At 43.5% G+C, this 20,414-nt stretch overlaps 1 long non-coding RNA gene across 2 annotated transcripts in view; it reads right to left on the bottom strand.

Annotated features, from left to right (window-relative positions):
* The window catches only part of LOC109387272 (uncharacterized), a 240,669-nt gene that overhangs the window by 134,022 nt on the left and 86,233 nt on the right, over nucleotides 1-20,414 (bottom strand). The window contains exon 1 of one of the 2 annotated variants that reach the window (XR_002124954.1): nucleotides 9,792-9,864. The exons of the other annotated variant lie outside the window; for it this stretch is intronic. This is a non-coding gene — a long non-coding RNA (uncharacterized LOC109387272). Of the gene's footprint in view, nucleotides 1-9,791; nucleotides 9,865-20,414 lie in introns of those variants that run through there. 2 annotated transcript variants of the gene reach the window in all.

Genomic DNA, 20,414 nt, shown 5'->3' with positions numbered 1-20,414 from the left:
AGATGGGGGGAGGGGGGTTGTTACCTGGTGAGGGTGAAAAGGGTAACTATTGTATTGTTCTGTACACCTGAAACTAACAATAAAAATAATAATAAAAAAATTTTTTTAAATTAAAAAAAAAAAGAAAAGAAAAGACTGTGGCATAGGATGGGAAAATTATTTGAGAGCTTGGAGCGCCTTAATTGAGAGTCACATCTGTCTGTTAGGAATGTACCTTTATTATGCTATATTTAAGTTCATATAGACATAAGAGGCTATCTTAGTCAGCATGGGACGCCATAACAAAATAACAAAGACTGGGTGACTTAAAGAATAGAAATGTATTTCCTCACAGTTCTGGAGGCTGGAAGTCCAAGATCAAAGAGCCAGCATGGTCAGTTCCTGGTGAGAGCTCTCTTCCTAGCTTGTAGACAATCACCTTCTCACTGTGTCCTCACATGATGGGCAGAGAGAGCAACTTTCTGATATCTCTTCTTCTAAGGACACTAATCCTATCAGATCAGGGCTCCACCTCATGACCACATCTAAAACGAATTACCTCTCAAAGACCCAGTCTCCAAATATAGTCACACTTTGGGTTAGGGATTCAACATTGGAATTTTAGGGGGGCACAATTCAGTTCATAGCAAATACATATATGTTAAGATGCATCTTAAGAAGTTAAGCTGCATATTTGATCCTGTCAAGCACATTTACCTTGTAGATATGGGCCTAGTTTAGAGGGTTAGAACACGCCGTATGGTTTTTTGCCCAACCTTTTCTCAGAAATGAGTAGGTATGCAGGGTTGAGAATGAAACCTGGCAGGAGAAAATGCTTTTGCCCTCTGTGCCCAGGAAGATGCAGAATGAAAGCCACGTAGGCGCATTAAGAAAGCACAGCGAGGGTCATAAGGAAAGCCTTAGTGCTGCCTGCTCGTGTTTCCCCTTCTATCAAAGGGTAGAAAACTAACCTAAAAAATAAGTTAAAATGTCATCTGTGCTGTTGCTTCTGAAAATGGCGTAATTGATAATACACCAGGAAACAAAATGAAGTGTGCTTCTAATTCACTCAGTTCAGTCCCACCTCAGGCACCTCAAAGATACAGGGGACGTGTATTATGCCTCGTCTGGAAGTTTAAAACTCTTCTTTCTGCATCAGAGTTGATTAGCTAATATTCAAACTATCTCACTGCAGTTATGAGCCAATCTAGCAAACACACTGCCTTGGTTACAATCTGGCTTTAAAATCATTGCTGCCCTGGAGTCTTTCTATTCCTAGCAGTGCAGTGCTCGCAGATAGAACATTGGAGGTCAGATGTATTTCCCTTAACACGTTTTCCCGTAGTTCCACAAAGGTCTATTTTGTAAGAAAGGCAGCATGTGTTTTCTCAGAACTGAAGGCAAAGTTACAGGCAAAGAGAAATTAAGAGGATGGAAACTACGTAGAAACCTACATACAAGCTTGTTTTATTGCAACTCACTCCTGACTCCCATTGAAACTGACAAGCCTAAGATCAATATTCCATCAGCCCAGGCCACCTCAGCACCTTGAGAATCAACAGGCAATGTGCTGCCCTCCTATACAATAGGTAGCTATTGACCCAGGAGTGCCTGCCGCATATATGGCCACGTTCCCCTCCAGTCATCTGGTCCCTCCTGATAACCCAGGCTTGGCAGCCAGAAAGATCTCTTATCAGTTCATTATCTGCAGCGTAGGGAATTCTATAACAGCACAATCAATGTTTCAAAATATACACTGTGTCATTCAAACCAAGTTTTCAGATCCTTAGAATTCCAAGGTTCATTGATTGAGTCTATTCTGCAAAGTACTTACTTCAATCTGCGGCTGCACTACCAAGAAATTGAATATTTTGATTTGTGATTTAGAAGTTTTATCTCCAGCGTTTTAAGTCTTCATTATTAGGAAAAGGTGAAGTCTTGTTCTTTCCCATGGGCCTGTTTCTATTTGCAGCCATACATGCTATCCATAGAACAAGCCATGGCACAAATTATTTTTTAAAATAGAAAAATGAGAAAGTTAAAAAAAAAAATCACAGTATTAGGTACTGTAACCCAAGTGTGCAGGGCAATAATAGCTACCTGTATGCTGCATTTACTGTGTACCTGATCTAAATGCTTTCCATATATCCATTCATTTCATCCTCGTAGCAATGTGGAAGGTGGGTACCATTTTTACAGATGAGGAAACTTGAGGCACTGAGAGATTAAGTAAGTTAAGGGCTAGGGCATATATGCCAAGGAGGTTTCTGGTTATGTTTAATCCAAATATCAACCTCCATTTATCTTCTTAAAGATTTTGGGGGAGGAATAAAAAAAAAATCCCCCCTAGAAAAACAAACAAAAGTTAATTCAACATGGTATCCCTGAAATTCTTGGTGCTCTTATGGAAGCACAGTGGAGGTACCCCTCCCCACCCATTCTGCATAAGTGCACCCAGTAACTCAGTGTCATTACACAAAGTAGATACTCAATGAATGGTGGAAGGAAGGGAGGAAGGAAGGAAGGATAGGCTTCAGTGCTATTTCTAAACTAGTGTTATCACTGCAAAGCCCCTCCCAGAGACATGGCCCCTGGTGAAAAAGAAACAAAAAAGTTATCTTCCCACTAGTATCAAGATTGCCTCGGACCCCTGCACCCATCCCCCAAAATTACTGCTTGGCTGACTCATTCACTTCTTATCTGTGAGCTAATCTCACCCAATGTCCATTGATGTACCTTCTGTTTGCCTCCGCAGGGCCTGCACCCCCATGATGTCATATCTGGTCCCCCTACCTTCCCCAGGGTCCAGGCAGCCAGTACATGGGGCAGACTCACAGGACCCTCAAGTGCATCAAGCTGATTCCACATGATCACATCAGTGATCATGGCACTGTCACCAACTCTGGGAAGAAGTACTCTTCCCACTGCTTCTACTCCCCCCAAAAAAGGAATCTTACACTATTAGTCAACTACAGGAAGTGAGCAATGTGATAGAGACAAGCATTTGAATTCTGTCAAGACACTTGGCTGTATCAAGCAATTCCTTGCCACTAATTTTCTGTAAGTCTCTTCCCTCCTATGAAAAGAGAGAGACCGTTGGACTACTCAGAGATGGCAAACATGTGCCACCATGCCCCATTCGGAGCCCCAAGGCAGGCATCACTAGCCGATCATTTCCCACTGAGCCAAAATTAAAAGCCCCATTTCTTCCCAATAAATAAGCATTATCAATAGACCAGAGCTGGTACACTGGCGTAAGCCTCTTTGCCACCCAAGATTTGATAAAACTTAAGATCTTATCCATCAATTCATTTGTCCCATATTGTGTTAAAATCAGAGACAACTGATCTTCTTTTCAAAAATCACTGCTTATTGGCTCATCCCATCTCTGGCATTCTTCTCATTCTCTAAACCTCCTCAGAGGCTATCAAATACATTTGTCTACACATAGTCTCAGAACCTAGAAATACAGTTTGTCAGGATCAGGACATTTGGAATATGTTAAGTGAGACATTGATTCACTTCAACTCACTCAACAATTGTTTTTCAATAGCAGCCACGTGTGAGGCCCAGCCTGATTGCCCCTTGATGATTATCACCTGTGTAGTGGGGAGTCCCTATTCTAGCTTGGCTCTGTTCTTGCCAGTGGAGGACAGTTTTCCTGACAGAAGAATGGTGCACTGCCTGGATCCGGCTGGTTGTCTCCTACACTTTCCTTCCAAGCTGCTCCTCTCCCAGGGAAATGTCCCCCACGCAGCCCCAGTACCTAATAGTAAACACATGCATTCGATGGGGTTTTGGGGTGGCCAACCCCAGCGAGGTCACCGAACACCTCTAAGTCCCTAACAGTGGAAATCCAAGAAGAGGGCAGAGGCCTCAGAAGTGTTACAAAGGGAGCTCAAGTCTCATTCTGCTGACTCACATTTTGTCTGTGTTAAGGCACATGGCTGCCGGTTCCCTGCCCACCTCACTCACCCAAGGAGGGTTCATAACCCAAAGTCAGGACAAGAAGGAAAGGGGTGAATTTCATTGTTGGAGCAGCACACCTCAAGCTATAAAAATTCTAACTGGAGGATTCAAACATTTTAGAGGATGTCTATGTAAAGAGAATGTTCTAGATTGCTGCAACTTAACTTTCAGACTCATCACCATCACTAACCCCATTCGCCAGGTCCTATTAACGTAGGATGTGGCTAGAAGAACACAACCAAGAGGGAAGTTTAAAATACAAAATTGGGCAGACAGGCCCCGCAGCAGGTCTTGAACCACAGACTGAGGAAAGCTCTTTACCCTCTTCCTCTCCAAACCCAGGTCTGCCTATGTGAGCTGCGTCCCACTGTCCACCTGGCCCTGCGTGTTCCATGCTCCGGGACATGACTACATACATGCACTCACCTCCTTGGATACTTGGCATATTCCTCAGGGGCAGCAGCCATAGCTTATTTGTCTCTAAGGCTGCTGTTCTGGTCTGCTCGGGCCACCATAACAGAATGCTGCAGGTTGGGAAGCTTCAATACTAGACATTCATTTTCTCACAGTTCTGGAGGCTGGAAGTCTAAGATCAAGGCGCTAGCATAGTTGGTATCAGGTGAGTCCTCTCTTCCTGTTTGCAGATGGGTCCTTACATAGCCCGTCCCTGCGCATGCGTGGGGAGAGATCGTTCTGGTCTCGCCCCTTTTTATAAGGCACCAGTCCTATTCAATTAGGGCCTGATCCTTATGACCTCATTTAACCTTAGCTACCTCCTTAAAGGCCCCATCTCCAAATACAGTCGCATGAGGGGTTAGGGATTCAAAATAGGAATCTTGGGTGCGGGGCACACACTTCAGTCAGTAACAGATACCTTCATTATTTTCACCATCATCTTACTCATCTCTGTATTTCCAGTGTCAATATGGCCCCAACAGAGTGGAAATTCCAAGTATTTACTAAATTGAATCCCACTCCATGCTCCCACCAGCTAGCAATCAGTGTGAGTAGCCCCTTTTTTGCCATCCAGAAGCAAAAAAACAGCCACAAAGCTGTAAAAATGTAAGTTTCCTGAATCTGGAAGGAGGTAATCATCCACTCATTCAAGCTGAAGATATTTATGGAAGACGAAAAAAAAATTAAAATGAGATCTGTCTAAAGAGAGAAAAATGCAGCAAGTGAATCAATCAATCAATTAATCAATCAAGGTGTGTTATGTATGGGAGTCAGAGGCAGTCGCAGCTGGCTTTTTCTGCTGGCCCTAAACCTCACAAGCTGAAGCACTCTGTAGTTTTGCTCTTTATTAGCTCATCAGACACATCATTTGGAGATTATAAATCATGAAAACTGGCTCCTACTGTTAGAGAGGCTTTTCATGTAGATGAGGACATTTGCAAAATAATTAGGACAATAGACATTAATTGTAATTAGGCATTGATTATAATGCCAATATTATGCACACACTTTATAACATAAATATAATTTTTCACACATAACTTCTAATTCATCAAGTTACTAGAGGCAGAAAGATAAATTCCTGCTCCTGGAATAAACTGGAGTCACTGACTCCTCTTTTATTGTCAAAAAATTAATGTCTTGTGAAGAAGAAATTGTGTGGTCTGGGAAAGGGCCGTTTCAAGGCATGTTCTTTGGGATCACATTGAATGGATTCAAATTCCCATAGCACTATAGGGACCTGGGCCTTGGGCAGATGAGCGGGCCAGCAGTCAAGGCCTCCCAGCTCCTTGGGACGCTGTGTGCAGGACAGCAGGCCTGCAGGGCCTGCCAGATGGCTTCCCTACCCTCCCCCCCCCCCAGAATGCTTTGTTTTGCTGGACCTTATAACCTTGCTTCTTCTCCACCTGGGTGCAGTTCACTACCCCTATTGCCGGCCACCATCAAAGACTCTCCCCAGTCAGTAAGTCTCAATAAACCTATGTCCCACACTCAGCCACCTGGTGTGTTCTTTTGGGCTTGTGGCTTCTCAGGCACAAATCTGGGAACAGCTCAGACTCAGTCCAAACAGCTGCTCCTTACCTGGCAATCCTTAAGAAGATATTTGCTATCTGGGTGTCTTAGCTTCTCATTTGAAAAGCAGAGGCAGGATAATGCCAATGATTAAATGTAATAGTATTTGTGAAAGGGTTCTTATATTTGAGAACAGCAATATCGTATAATCATCTACAAAGCCTTTACCCTTTCTTCCCAAAGAGTTACACCACCTGACTGAGGGAGCCCACATACACTACAGTCTTAAACGAAAACAAAAATCATCAGTTCTTTTTTTCTCTAACACTGGCAGTCTAGGTAAACATTAAATGTTAAATGTAAATTGATGCTGTGGGTCAAACATGCCCCAATGACATGGAATTATGGCTCAAATTGTCACAGGGACCTGCAGGGACCAGTACTTGAATCATGATATTAAGGTTACCAGTATCTGGGAAAGGAAGTCCCTGCCGTGGTGCTTGGAGGAAAACGAAATGCACAGAGGTTAGGCAAGTGAACCCACAGGGGTAAAGTGGTGGGGCCAGGATTTGAACCCCGGTCTGAAAGAAGGCAAAGCCTGAAGGCTTACCCATCATGCTACAGTATTTGCCTAAGTGTCACCCTACTCTCACAGCCTTGGCTTTTTCCAAGAAAAATGTTAAAGGTGCTCTGAACAAACTTGGGGAAGAAGAATGGACCATGACATCACCAAGTATGCTTGGAATGCATGTGGCAAGTAGCTGACAAGCCAGCAATTCAGTCACTCCATAGGCTGCTGTTTCCTACGGTGTCCAGCAGCCCACTTGAGTTGATATCTCACTGGAGGCCTCTCCGTTTTGAGTCACCTTGACCGGCTCTGTGTGCGCCTGCTCTGTAAACATCATGGCCAACATCTGGAGCCGGATGAGATCAATTAGCCCCTCATCCAGATGTTTTGGTATTCATTAATGTGACATCTTATTAAGGATATGTTATGTTCAGAGCACTGCATGGGCTGGGTATCTGGTAGGGAAGGGACAGTCTAATTTTCTGTATCTTTCTGTGCAATAGAAATTGAAACAAGGTCTCAGTTTTCATAGAAATGAGTGTGGAAAAATGACACGGAATATAAAACAAATGTCTCTGACTAATTTGCATTGAGTTAGCAGGATTTATTACTAATAATAACATAATGAGGTAGCTTACATTCATGGAGCACTAATGGCGTGCCAAGTGATATAATGAATGCTTTATGTTTACAGCAGGTCCTCAAAAAACATTGTTTCAATCAATGTTTCATTATAATGTTGATGAGATGCTGTAGAAACTTAACTCTTGTTTATGTCAATTAGCCTATAGTATAATTGGTTTTGTTATACATCATTTTGCTTAAAGTCGCAGAACCTATCAATGACATTAAGAAAGGACTTACTGTATTGTCACATTTGATCCCTGCACAAATTCCCACTTCAGACACAGGATTCAGGGACTGGAAGAGGTTGGTCACACAAGAAAGGAGTGAACTTGGATTCGAACCTGACAGCAGAGTCCTAACTGAACTGTCCACTTTAGTGACTTTTCTATGTCGTTGCAGTTGAGACCCAGGAATCTGTATTTTTAACACATTCTTCAAATTATCCTTGATGGAACAATAACATCTGAAAACCAATATTCGGGTGACATTCCTTCCTTTTAAGGTCTAGATGTGGGGTTCTATGCTTTCTTCTAGAACTGGAAGGTGTGTCCAAAAATGGAAGGACCGGCAAGAAGAGGAATTGGGTCCATTTGACGGATCCTAGGAAAATATTCACTTGCAGCTGATTTGGAATCTGGGCAGCTTTCAACCTTCCTGTCAAAGCCAACACATCAATTCCAACACATTCAGCAAACATCTGCTGAGTCCCTATGCTCAGCATTAGGAGCAGGGGGAAAAAAGGGTGTGTTTTTAACTAGGAGGGTGATAAGCAAAGACACAAGTAAACATGACCCAAGGCACGGGATCTTGGTGACACAACAGAGATGCACACCGTCTGTGACATCTCTCCCAAAATGGAAACCCGGAGGCCCTCCCTCAGCCAGCTGGCCACACCTGGCACCACGGCCCCATCCAGGCCAGGGCAGCAGACTGCCTGCACCTGAGCCCCTCCTCTGGATGCAGCCTGAGGTTAGGCTGGTGGACAAAACCCCTAGGCCTCCATGAGCCCTCAGCACGTATTCGCACATCATCCACGTGGGCCTGAAGTATTCACCTGGGGTTTGGCTTTCCTGCTCAGCTGTCAAGTATTCTAAGATGAATGCTTCTTGCTTTGTCAGGGTACAAGTCCCTGTGGATGCCCAACAATCTCCCTGTCCAGCCCCTGAAGTGAGCTAGCACCTGGATTTTAAGCATTCATTTGTTCATTTCACAAACACGTGCCCAGGATGGAGATGCCATAGAAGATACAGGACTGCTCTATATTCCACACCAGGAAATCTTACTTAGAGCCTAGCAGGAAGGGAAGTTAACCATTAATTAATTACAAATGGAGCCCGGGGCAATGAAAGGGAGGGTCAGAGCCCTGTCAAAGTAAATAATCAGGGAGACAAGCTCAGTCGGGGACACGTGGAAGGCTTTGTTGAGCAAGTGACATTTCAGGAGAGACCTGAAGAGCCACTGAGATGGACCCCTGTACCCCTGCCATCTGTTGCCTGGTCAGGAAGACTTGCACCTGAACATCCACTACTCTGCAATACTAATGACCATTTAATATGCATTGAACATTTACTATTGTGAACAAATGAGGCTTCGTGCTGGGTCAAAGTCTGGGTCACCCACAAAACTCATATGTTGAAGCCGTAATCCCTCACATGCCTGCATTTAGAGATGGGGCTGCTAAGGGAGTAAATAAGGTTAAATAAAGTCATGGCGGGGAGCTGATTCTGCAGGATTAGTGTCTTTATAAGAGAGGATTCTCTCTCCCCATCCCCGTCCCTTTTCTCTTCCTCTCCTCCATGGCCATGTGAGGACTCAGCGAGAAGGGAGCTGTCTGCAAGCCTGGAAGAGGGTCCTCACCAGAAACCGAACCCTGTTGATTTTGGACAGGGCTGTATTATTTTGGAAAATACAACAATAAGCACAGACCAAAAAACAACAACAACAACAAAAAAACACCTATTTTTTGAGGCCAAGTGATGGAATGTCACATGTAACCTGAGTACTCTCTGGTCCCATGAAATTACAGTTCTCAAATCTGAAACCACCAAGATTAAAGACAAACGCGCTTCTGACTGTCTGAAATGAAATTTACCTTGCTTTATGGACTCCTTGCTTTTGGCGCTGTGGTTTCTCTGTTAACTATTTCAAACCCCTTCTCAGCCCCTTGTTTCCAGCACAAGGAAGGTGAATATGGCTCTGTGGATAATCTTTTATAGGTGTTTCAGGAATTCTTAGGCTGTTTTGTATCTATCCCTGTGGATAATATCTGCATGTCTGATAACAATTCCTCTATTCTTAAAATCATCTCATAACCCTCCATTTCTTACTTAATAAAGTACAAACTTCTTAGCCTTTGTTAACGATATTGGTTGTAAGCAACAGAATCTGACTACTATGTATCAGTAGCACCCATTCCAGTTATGGCAATTATAAATGTCTCTAGACATTTTAGAGAGCACAACTGCCCTTGGTGAGGACTCACTTCTAAATGCCCATTTCTCGACCCTCTATACATGCCTTCACCCAGAAAACTCCTATTCCTCCTCTCGCGGCTGGCTGGGATATTGCTTCCTCCCGAAAGTCCTCCCTGGCCCCCCAGAAGGTTAAGTGCGCTTCTCTTACTCTCTTCAATCCCTCTAATCACCTGGATTGTACACCTTCCATATTTCATGATAATCACCTGATAATGTCTGCTCCTGCCTTGGGAGCAGGACCCACTGCTGTTCATGGTCTACAGCCCATGCGCGACAGGGTGAATTGTATCTGGTAGACATCAGATGATTCTTTAGGGACAAAGAAAGTAGGCAGTTAATATTAGTACCGCTGTGCTCAAGGCAGTTAATTGACTTCCTTGTCCAAGGTCATTAAGCTAGTTAAATAGTTCAGCTGCTTTTACTTCCTAAATTTCTCTGGAGTCCAAATATTTGTCTCCATCTCCATGGAAATCACCCAGGTCGGAATCATCATTTCTCGCCCAGCCTTCTTATAGCTCTGGAGGTATCCCCTCCAGTTCCCACCATCTGTTCTTCACATGCCCGGCTGGTGGTCTTTCAGAACCCAAACCTCCCAGGTCGGAGCTCTAGCCTGGTAGAAAAGGCCCCGCCCACCTCTCCACTTATCCTCCCCTCCCCTCACCACATCCCCCTTCTCTGGGTTTCTTTCTGTTCCACAAGTGGGGCAACTCCCTCCCACATCAGGGCCTCGGCACATACGTTTTCCTTTCCAGGAATGTTCCATCCCTTCTGTTCATCTAATAAGCTCTTCTATTCCTTATGCTCTGAGTTCTAAGGCCACTGTCTCTTCCTTCTTCATGACTGCACAGCATGAACTAGATCAAGTCTCCCTGCTATAGGCTCTCCTGCCTCCATACCTTTCCTTTATAGCACTTATCATAATTCAGGACTATTTATTTGTGACTTTATGTCTCTGTCACTCTTCCTCTAAACTGTAAGCTTTATGATAATAGACCTATATTTATTTATCTCATCATTGTTATACTATTACAGTGCACAGTAGCCTGGCACATAGTAGGCACTCAATAAACATTTGGAAGGAAGGAAGGAAGGAAGGAAGGAAGGAAGGAAGGAAGGAAGGAAGGAAGGAAGGATGGAAGGAAGGAAGGATGGAAGGAAGGAAAAAATGGAAGAAAGAAGGTAAAAACAGGGACAGTAAGGGAAGGAGGGCAGGACATGCAAAGCCATGATTAGTTGGCAATATGTAATACACAGAATTATCACTGATAGCTTATATATTGTGACATTCTTAAAGAAAATGCCCTTTTCTCTCCCTTTTAACAAGAATGCCCAGACCTGCTTCCCATATTAAACCATCCATTCATCATGTAAGCAATTGTTGTTTGGAATCTGCTACAAACACACACACGCAAATCAGAAATCAATAGTGCTTGTGACCTTTAAAGGAAATGACACTTTTCAGGATACACTGGTGGCATGTGGAGTGTGACACTTCTTGGCAGCATGTACACTTCCAGAGAGATATCTAGTCCAGGTTTTCTCTCTCGATAGCTGTCTGTCCCTAGTCTGTGGCTGGACCTACCCATGTGGGAACACTGAGGCCAGGCCCCCTTCTCCCGCAGACTGAGAAGGCCTTTGGCACAGGCATTGGTGGGACAGAGGGTGGGGGCAGTGGGAAAGGGAATCGGGAATCAGCCACTAAAAGGCAAACGCTAATGAAGAAGAGGAGGGGCGGCCGAGGGGCGTCATCGCTGTCTTTCCTTTATGCTCCTTCTGATCAGTGATGGGGAGAAGCGAGAGCCCGGCTTCTCCGGGACTCTAAGTCTGGTTCTCCACAAATGGGTGCTTTAGGACAGGCCTGGCATCCTGCAGCTGAGTTTCACTCATGCTTCTGCTCCCTGCTCCTCTGACCCCTATGCTTCCACACTGCCTCTCCCTCCTTCCCCTTCAGGGCACCCAACCTCCATTCCCCAATTGCCCCAGACTTTGGAAACCCTCCCCTGTGATGGTTAAGTTCATGCGTCAACTTGGCTGGCCCATGGTACCCAGTGTTAGGTCAAACACCAGTCTAGGTGTTGTTGTGAAGGAATTTTTAGATACAGTTAACATTGAAATCAGGAGACTCTAAGTAAAGCAGCTTCTTCTCCATAATGTGGATGGGCCTCACCCAGTTAGTTGAAGGTCTTAAGATAAAAGACCGAGATTCCCCAAGGATGAAGGAATTCTGCATTCCAGACTGTCTTGAGACTCAAGCTGCAGTTCCAACTCCTCCTTGGGTCTCCAGCCTGCCTACCTACCTGCATGCCTGGCCTGCAAATTTGGGACTTAACAGCTCTGCAATCATGTGAGCCAAATCCATAAAAAATAAGTCTGTCTCCTCTGTCTTTCTCTTGATGAGAGACAGAGCGAGCGAGCGAGCGAGCGAGAGAGAGAGAGAGAGAGAGAGAGAGAGAGAGAGAGAGAGAGGAACAGAGAAAGAGAGAAACAGAGAGAGAGAGGTCCTACTGGTTCTGTTTCTCTGGAGAATCCTGACAAATACACCATTCCTCCTTCTAATCACAATGCATAGCTCTGGGTCTGGCCCCCTGGGCTTGCTAGGATGATCTGACAAACTATTTCTGACTGCAGCATTATTAGATATGAACAGAGTAAGAGATAACCTGGAAAATACTTACTGCAGCTAGAGCCGACAAGTGTGTTCATGGACTGATTTTAATCATACATCCTCCCAGACAAGCCAGGAGAGCAAGTATTAGTGTGTCCTTTTTGGGTGTTTTTGTTTCTTGTTTTTAATGAGGAAAGTAAGACTCAGGAGGTAAAGTGGTATGCCTAAAGTCACGTGTCTGGTGTCAGTGTTAGCACTCAAACCCATGTGTGTTTGTCCTCAGTTCCAGACTCTTTCTGGAGCCATACTGGTCTGCCTAGTGCCAGGGTCTTGACGTAACAGTACCTAATGCTGTACCCTGAGACACAGATTCGGTCAGAGGGAGAAGCTGAAAAATGTGGCAAAAAGAACTTGGATTTTAGTTGAGTCAGACCTAGGCTGGGCTTCCCAACTGTACTGAAAACTCCCTGTAGGATACAGTCATTTCATCCCTCTTGGCTTCAGTTTACCCATCTGTAAAATGAGAGGATTGGACTAGCTAGATAATTGTTCTAGGAAGGGTCTTCCAAAGTGCGCAACTAGAGAGAAAGGGCCAAGCACCCATAACAAACTAAGCCACGGAAGGCACAAAGGAGTCGTGTGTGCGCGCGCGCGCGTGCATGCGTGTGTGTGTGTGTGTGCGCGCGCGCGCGCGCACGTGCGTGCGTGTGTGTGTGTGTGTGTGTGTGTGTGTGTGCGCGCGCGTGCGCGTGTGTGTGCGCGCGCGTGTGCGCGCGCATGTGTGTTGTTTGTATCACTTCTCCATGCTGCCAGGGTCTGTTTTGAGTTTTCCCACCCTTGACACCCATGTCTGACACATCCCTCCAGCCTATAATGAGCTTTCATTCAAGCCACTGATCAATAGCAGGAACCAGCAGTTCTGTCTCTCTTGCTTGTTTTCTCTATCTTCAATCTGCCAAGACAGATTAGGCTATTTCCGAGGTCACTCAATATTCTGGGAGGGAATGGGAAGATATCTGGGGGGCTGCTCCTAGAGCAAGGCTGCAAACAGACAAGATGAGAGCGCAACTGTGTTCCATGGCAGATTCAATTTACATCAAGGTCAAATAGGGTATGTTTTCTTACTGAACCTTTCCCTGCCTCAGAGTGGCTGGCTTGTCTATCAGCTACCAAGTCAGGGTCCTCGCTAATGGAACACTGACTTATAAACATGGGACCAGCCTCACCAGTCAAGAGATACGGTGTAGTCTCATGATCCAAGGTGGCCCTTGCTATGCAATCTGCTTTATCAGGATGTTGAAATACTCGTCACTGAGCTGAAGTCCAGGACATGGCACAGGGCCCCTTTCCTTGCCAATGGAATCCTGACATATTTGTTGCAATGCCTGAAGTCTAATCTCTTGACAGGTACTTAAACTCACCCAATCAGCGCTAAAGAGTGCTTGTAGGGTAACAATCTATTCAGCCTCCAGCCTCTGAAGACAAGCAGAGAAGTTCCCTGGTTCAGAGAACAATACAATATGCACCCTGTCACCATATCCCCCAATTATTATATTTATGAGGACTGGGGAAAATAAAACATGGAAGGCTGCAAGTGAAAAAGGCTTTCAATCTCAACCCTGTAAGCCTTGGGTCAAACACTGTAAAGATGAAACCCAGGCTGCAAAATATGTAACTTTGAGGAAAATTTGCCTTGACTCTTGTTATGTGTGGAATTATATCCCCCCAAAAGTCATACGCGTATGTTGAAGTCCTAACCCTCAGAACCTCAAAATGTAACTATGTCGGACTTCAAACTGTACCTTTAACAAGGCAATAAAATTAAAATGAGGTCAATAGGGTGAGCTCTGAACTATATGACTGGTGATCTTTTAAGAAGAGAAAATTTTACATAGTCACAATCAGAGGGAGGACAATGTGAAGAACCACAGGGACAAGGCGGCTATCTATGAGCCAGGAACAGATGCTTTCCTCATGACCCTCAGGAGGAAACAACCCTGCCAATACCTTAATCTCAGATTTCTAGCTTCCAGAACTGTGAGGAAATTAATTTCTGTTGTTTAAGCCACCCAAGCAATGGTACTTTGTTACAGCTGCCCTAGCAAACTCCTAACACTCTCTGTAAAGACACTGAAACATCTACCAAATAACTGAAGACCTCGATTCAGATGTAGGGTCCTCTCGCTGAACAGGCTTACAATGCCAATAGAAATGGTCAGTATTTCAAAGCAGATGCTTTCTAGAGGGGAAAATAAAATGTAAATATAAAATGCATATATATGCGAGAACAAGAGAAGAGAAAAAGCAAGAGAGAGAAAGAGACACTTTCTCCTAATCCTTTTGTCTCTGTGATACTTCGAAGTTGTCAGGCTCAGCTCTGTGAACCACAGTACTTGTCACGAGTAGTCCTTGAGTGTTGCTAAGAAATACATTTATTCATTTTACACACATTTATTGAATGTCCCCTATATTCTAGACACTGTTCTAGGAACTTGGGGTAAAGCTATGGACAAAATCACTGCTCTCATTGAGCTTACATTCTAGTAGGGGAGACAGGTAATAGATGAGTAGATATGTACATAAACAGTATGTTAGGTAGTGATATAAGCTATGGAGACAAAAATATCAGGGAAAAAGAATAAATGGTTGAAGTTGTCATTTTAGACAGAGTGGACAGGGCATGCTGATTATTGACCCAATGTCCCTCTGCTTTATTCTAGTCCTTCCAGAGTTCGGATTTTTAATAGCAGTGGGCTGGAAGCTTGAAAACTACACTTCCCAGATTCCCTTGCAGCTGGGACTGGCTGGGTTCTGCTCATGCTCCTTTTGCCAATGGGAGACTGGAAAGAAGGAGTAAGGAGAAAGCAACGTTCTTTCTGCTTCTGGCAGTGCTTTAAGCTGCAGCTACCAACATGGAGTAGGGGGACCTTGGGTCCCTGATCAGATAGAGTGCTACCAAGAGCAACCACCACACAGCAGTTAATGGCTCTCGCAGTGGTGACCTAAGGAGCAGGCCTCTTCCAGCTCCTGAGCGCCAGTGGAAATAAAGAGTCTGGTCTCCCTGCAAGGCAGTGGCTCTGGCGGCAGCCACCCCTGTGGCCCGGTGAGCATGGGCTCTGCGTCACACTCTTCCCCTCTTCTCCTCCAGCCCTCCTACTGTCACTAATCTCTGTGCAAGCCCACCTATCCCTTCTGCAACTCCAGGTCCTTTCAATTTATAACCAATCCCCTCTGTTAAATTCTCTGTTTGAAATACCTACAGTTGTTCCAGTGTTTCTAACTAGACATTGGCTAGTACAAAAGGTCTCACTGAGAAAGTGACATTTGAGTAGAGCCTTGAAGAAAATGGTGACATTTGTGATTCTCTATGAGAAGAGCATTCCAGGCAGAGGGACGAGCAAGCACCAAGGTCCTGAGGCAAGCACATAGAATATTTGCAGGGAACAGCAAGAAGGTCAGGGGAGTTGAAGCTGAGTGATGAAGGGAGAGAAAAGCAGAAAATGAAGTAAGGAAAAACCAGATCGTGAGTCCACTGAGATGATGCTATTACCCTAAAGAGTTTTAAGATCCCCTATTGAATATGTTGAGAGGAAGAGAAAGACAAAGTAAGGTGGAAATCATCATAACTCTAAAGGGATATTAGAGCCCAGTATATGCTTATTCCAACAGTATAAAAATGGAGAAATTGTGGGAACTATAATTTAAAACAGAGGCTGAAGACTATGGCCCATGGACAAGCCCAGCCCACTATATGTTTTTATAAATAAAGTTTTATTGGCACACAGCCCATAACCCAATCACTTACATATTCCATATGGCAGCATTTGCACTATAATGGTAGAGTTGAGTAGTTGCAAGAGACCTTATAGTCCATAAGCCTAAAACATGTACTCTCTGTCCCTTTATAGAAAGTTTGCCAACCCTGATTTACAGTTAGTCATCTTAGTGATGAACTAGAAGTGATTTCAGATGGAAAAGTAACCACATATGATTAGTAAAAAAAAAAAATTGTAGCTTTGACCTACATAATGTAGAATCTTGGTATAAAGTGAGCAGAAGGGTGATGAAATAGAAACCACCAAGCATTATATTATTAAATTTTTACCTGAAAGGAATCTGAATATTGTCAGGAAAGTATCAACGAGTACCAGGCAGTGACTGAGGCAATGAGGAAGGCACTAAAATCCTCCAGGGGCATGATTTCTTGAGCAAGAGGACACCTGATTAAAGTAATCAGAACAAAACAATAGCCTGTGCCCAAGATGTGGTGGGAATTCGGGAATGCTGGGTAAGAGAAAGCTTCACAGCTTCGGAAAGCCAATCCTAATCCTAAACTCTTGGGCAGGGAGGGGAGAGAAATGCGTCCTCAGTTCTGGCTTTATCCTCCCATCCCAAATCTTCCACAAATGAGACCCTTCCTCTGCTTTGAATATGGAAATTTTAGCCCCTTGTTTCCTTAAAACGTACAGAACCTTAAAATGTACAGAACCAGAAACTACCATTTGGTTTCATAGTCTCCAGATTTGCACAGGTTTTGATGAGCCAAGAAGCAGTTATCACAAGCATCCCTGGGTAAACTTGCTTTTCTATTGGCAAATAAATCTTTTTATATTAAGGTGAAACAATAATAATCATTTTAAACAATCATGTGGCTTGTGATTACAAAATAGCTCATTTGGAAAGAACATTATCAGCTTATGAGATCCTCGGAGGTTCTATGACGGAAGGTGTTAAGGATAAAACCAACTGTTATGGGCTCTGTTGTTTCTACAGCACACGGAGGCAAAATTCACATTTTAATATCGTAATGAGAAAACAATGCAAATTCTGATTAAGTAAAAAGTGAGAGCACTTGTTACAGAAACCCAAAGTCTCTCATATCCTTGCTGGCATTGAGGAGAAATTGCAAAAGAGGATTCTAAACTCTGGGGCTCCGCAGGTACCATTCAGCTCTGTGCACTCACATTCTGAGCACGCTCCCTTCAGAGTCTGGGTAATAGTAAGTCTTTATTATCAAATGCAAACAATTGCATTTTGCAGTACTCCACTCACTTGTTTACCCCAAATTGCCAGAAAGCAGAATTCCATCTGGCCCAGTCTAAGTCACGCTGAGATCATTTCAATGGTGAGGTTTCCAGAACAGTATAACCTCCCCAATTTGGGTTTCTTGATAAAATGTCAAGCCTGAGTTACTCAACCATCAGAAAGGGCAGAAGTATTGAGTATTGTTGACAAGGTTTGATTGTGTTACTTCTGAGTACTATAGTAACTCCCAGAATAAGAAACAACTAGCATTCATTCACTCAGCAAGCAGTAATTGAACCCCTTCCTGTACCAGATGCTATTCTATGTGCTGTGAAGATGCAATTATGAAGATAACAGTCAGGATTGTTACTGCATGGAACGTCACATTCAACACAGTTGGGAAAGGCAAGTCATCAGATCAATGGTGTTATGAAAAGATGTATCAAAAACTATGTCTCTTCCTGAAAATGGCAACCATCCCCATTAACCTTATTTACACAAGGACAAATATTATTTACCCTTATTTCATGGCACAATTATAGATAGTTTTGAGCAAAGCCATCATCCTAATCATGAGTTCTTGACATCTGAACCAATGCAACTTAATCCTAATTATACTAATAAAGATACTACCTACTTTCTGAGCTATCCATGAACATTTTCTCAGCTCATGTAGGTTTTTTCACTACTGCCATGCACATCAGGCTCGCTTCTCCACAAAACAGAAATTGTGGATGCTTGGAGAATGTACTCTTATTCTAATCAGCCTTTTACACTTTCATGTTCCTATTTTTACTCACTCATTAACCCACTGCAATCTGGCTTCTGCTTCTGTTATGCCAGTTGACTATTGCCAAGTTTATTAATGATGTCCCTGATGCTAAATCTAACAAACAAGCATCGTTCCTCAGCTTACTGAACTTCTTAGTTATATTCACTAGAGCTGAGCACTCTGTCTTATCCTGGTCCTCCATGGTTCTGCATTGTGATGGTTTCCCTCTTACTTTCTTGGCTTCCTTGGCCCGCTAATCCTCCTTTAAATATTGATATCCCCCCAATGATGTGTCTACAACTTTTTCTCTTGGCTTTGTATTCTTTCTCCTAGTTTTCATTACCACCTTTATACCACCTTTATTACCACCTTTGTGCCTCTCCCCTGAGCTAAAAAACAGTATGCTCAATTGTTTTCTTGACATACCCCTTAGACATACCACAAACACCTCAAAATCAGCATAGCTAAAACTAAACTCTTGATCCAATTCCCTAACCCATTTTTCTCCAAAGTCTTCTGTCTCCGTAATAGCACCACCAGTTGTTACAAACTAGAAACTTCAGAGGCAATCTTCCTCCTTCCTTACCTACCACATCCCAATCAGGTCAAGAACTGTTGATTCTACTTTCCAAATATCTTTAGAACATGCCCAAAGCTCTCTAAATCTACTACTACAACTGGAATCCAACCCAACATTTTCTTTTTCCTGGACTACTGTAAGAGCTATCGCCCATGTTTACCCCTTTCCAAACCATTCCCCATATTGCAGCCTGAGTAATCTCTTAAAACACAAATCTGATGATGTTGCTCCCTTGCTTAAAATCCTTCAGTTACACTCAACTGCTCTTAGACTAAAATCCAAAACCCTTAATCTAGTCATGCCTGATCAGACACCTGCCAATATTGTCCCTCACTATTCAATCAAACTGACCTTTCATTTCCTCAAATAAGCCATGCAATTACCTACTTCAGGTCCTTTGCACATCCTGTTTCTAGTGCCCTGATTGCTCTTTTCACTCCTTTCAGATTTCAACTTAAATGTCATTTTATTCTCAGAGAAACCTTTACTGATCCCCACTCACTCTATGTCAATCACCCTTTCTTTCCAAGCCTATAACTCAGTGTGCTTCCCCATTTCTAACACAACAATTGTAATCAAATAATTGATATCCTTCTCCCATGCAGGAATGTCAGCTCCATGAAGACACAGAATAACTTAACAAGTACATTTGGAAGAATGAATGAGTCAGTGAATTCATGACTAACAGAGTTTATGCCTAGTGAAATACTCCATGCATTGTCTAGCAATTACATGGAGAAAAAAAGGTTGTTTTGCCATCACAAGCAATTAAGCAACATGAGAAGATGCATGTTATTCAGTTAATTCATGCTCAAATTTAATTAATCAGTTAAGTGTTTTCTTCCAACCCTCTTTTTCCCTGTCTTCTCTCCATAATACAAGCAGTCAAGGTCTCAACAAGGAAAACAGCATCCTATTGTGTCAGGTCTGGTTCTAGCTGGCTCAAAACAGTGTCCATCTATGCCATCTCAGGTCACGTTTATATCCTTTCCATATATTTCATCCACCCATGCAAATACACACTGAAAATATTTTAAAAGCCAGTGGTTGGCATTAGCCTGGACTCCATTCTGCTTCACCTGTTTTGACCTTCTATATTTATTTTTACTTTTTCAACTCTGCTCTCCAACTTTTAACCTGCCCCCTAGAACCACTCACCGCTAGTCATGTCCTCCTGTATCAGACAATATTCCAGCATGTCAGGTCGTCATTGCTATATAGCAGACCACTCCAAGTTTTAGTATCTTAAAATAACCACTGATTATATTTCAAGTGTGTGACAGTCAGCCAGGGTAAGCTGATTTCCACTGGGTTCGACCATAGGAGGCTGTGTTCTATGTGCCTCTCCCCCTCCTCCTGAGACCAATGGGCTCCCCTGAACATGTTGTGTTCATGTCAGTGGTAGGGATGCAGGAAGTCAAAGTCCCAAGACCCCAGTCCAAACTAAGCCTCTGCTTGTGTCATATCTGCTAACATCCCATTGGCCAAAGCCAGTCACATGGCCAAGCCCAGCGTCAAGGAGTAGGATAGTCACCCATTCACTGCAAAACCACAGGGAAAAAGGCATGGATATAGGGATGGTTGAAAAACTGAGGTTAAGGATGCAATCTACTCTCCAAGGCTGACCTAACATTCACCTTGATACACAGTGCAGATTGGAGACAGCCTCTTGCATACTCTATCTCTTTACTCCCTTTGGCCCTTTAATTAGCTCTGCTTCCTGGCTGATCTCATCTTTAGGAAGAGCATCAGATAACAAGGTACATGGTGACTACTTGATAATGAAGACTAAAAAGTGGTCAATGGTTGAATGTCCTTTAAATCGTTTCTAAGATGAGTTGCTATCT

The sequence above is a fragment of the Hipposideros armiger genome, unplaced genomic scaffold (assembly GCF_001890085.2).
Source record: "Hipposideros armiger isolate ML-2016 unplaced genomic scaffold, ASM189008v1 scaffold_152, whole genome shotgun sequence".
Classification (NCBI taxonomy): domain Eukaryota; kingdom Metazoa; phylum Chordata; class Mammalia; order Chiroptera; family Hipposideridae; genus Hipposideros; species Hipposideros armiger.
Note: the sequence above shows the minus strand (reverse complement) of the source record. Positions and strands in the feature narration are given on the sequence as shown.